A 2,051-nucleotide genomic window follows, 5' to 3' on the forward strand; every position below is an offset into this window, starting at 1 on the left:
AGGACAAAGGCAAAGTCATGCACTTGGGACACAATAATTGCATGTACAAGAACAGGCTAGGGAACAAGTGGCTAGGCTGTAGTAGTGCAGTGAAGGACATAGAGGTAACAATAGACCATAAGTTGAATATAGGCCAATAGTGTGCTCTTTTTTGGAAAAAGTGCCAACAACATCTTGGATTGTATTAACAGGAGTGTCAGAAGCTTGTAAAGAACAATTTTTCCAATTATGTAGTTGGTCTAATAAACAATATCACTGTTACTCAAAGAACCTTGTCTGCATTTGTAAATCAAGAGAAATGATTCTTCTACTCCATTCAAGCACTGCTGTGGTTTCACTTGGGAATACTGTGTCCAGTTTTGGGCCCCACATTTCAAGAAGGATGTGGATTATTTGAAAAGAGTTCAGAACAGAGCAACAATAATGGTTATGGGTCTTAGAGGCAAGATTTATAAGGAAAGGCTGAAAGAATTAGTGTTATATAGCTTAGAGAAGGGAAGACTTAGGGAGAATTTGACAAGTCTTCAAATACTTGAAGGACAATTATAGAAAAGACGGAAATGTGCTTTTTTTCTGTGGCCATATGGGATAGGTCTTGGAGCAACGCTTCATGATGCAGCAGGGGAAATTGATGTTGGAGATTAAAAAGAATTTCCTGACTTGGAGAGTGGTCAAGCAGTGGAACAGGATATCTAGGGAAAATCTGATATGAACATCCCTGGAAATTTTCAATAGTATGTTGGACAGACACTTGGCTGGGATGGTTTACTCAGGGATGATCCTGCCTTAAGCAGTGGGCCAGGCTAAATTACTTTGAGAGATCCTTTCCAGCCTTACTTTCCTATGATCCTATATACAACTTAATCTGATGCCTGGATACTCCACCCATCATATTCATTTCTTGGATACTACTGTGAAGCTTTGCAATGCTCACATAACCACCACATTTCATCAGAAACTAATCAGCCACTACAGTGATCTCCATACCACTGGATTTTATCCTAAACACACCACTAGTTCCATAATCTACAGCCAAGGTCTGCATTGCAACTATATCTGATCTGATTCCACTGACTGAGATACACATTTCAGGGATCTAAAGCAGGGTTCCTACACTTATAATCAGGGATCTGGGCTTTCCGTCTCCCACAGGAAAATGGAGAAAACCAGTGATTTCCCCCTTTCCTGGAGGAAATGTGGATTTCTCATTGTAACAGAGAAACCCATGGGTTTTGCAGTTTTACAAAAAACTCTGAAGGCTGGCAAAGTTCCAGCCTGCAAGGGGCTGGGAGGGAGCGGAAAGGGGATGATCAGGCAGAGGGCATCATGTGCATGTATATGCACATGGCTGCCAGGCAGCCTGGACAGCAGTTACCACATGTAAGTGTGTGTGTGTGTGTGTGGGGCGGCGGGGGGGGGTTGGGGAGTGGAGAATTAAGCCCCTGGTAGGGAGGGAGGAAGGGAGTTGGGCAGGGCAGGGCTGGGGCTGGGAAAGTTACCCAGCTGGATGGTATGTGGGTCTTGGCGCCTGGGCCTAAAATGCACAGCTGCAGTGCCCTGGAGGGGAGTGAGATGTAGCTAGTCCACAGGGCAGGGGGTGGAGCCAGCTCCTCACCACTGTGAGCACTCTTAGGGACAGGGGGAACACGTTCCCCCCAGATCTGTACACAGGGTGGGGGCAGGGGTCGGGCTTGGGCTTCTGTAACCTGGGCGGTACTCCAAGAGGTACCCCCTCTCCAATTGAAGGGATCAAAGCAGGTGCACAAGCACTGTGGGAGGTGTAGGGACTCTCTTCCCCCTGTAAAGCAGAGCCAGACCACCATATACTTTTTAATAAGGGAAAAATACTGGGAACATAATAGGCATAAATCAGAGGGTATAGTGGACACTACAATGCCCCAAGGGGGCAGGATTCAACAAAGGTTAGACACTTCCAATCATTGACAAAAGACAGGGTTAACAAAATATAAAACACAAACAGCAGAACAAACAATACGGGTTGGTGAAATATAAAAAGGCACAAAATACAAAATGTCAAATGACAAGGAAAT

The sequence above is a fragment of the Crocodylus porosus genome, unplaced genomic scaffold (genome assembly GCF_001723895.1).
Source record: "Crocodylus porosus isolate Cpor-Errol unplaced genomic scaffold, CroPor_comp1, whole genome shotgun sequence".
NCBI lineage: Eukaryota > Metazoa > Chordata > Crocodylia > Crocodylidae > Crocodylus > Crocodylus porosus.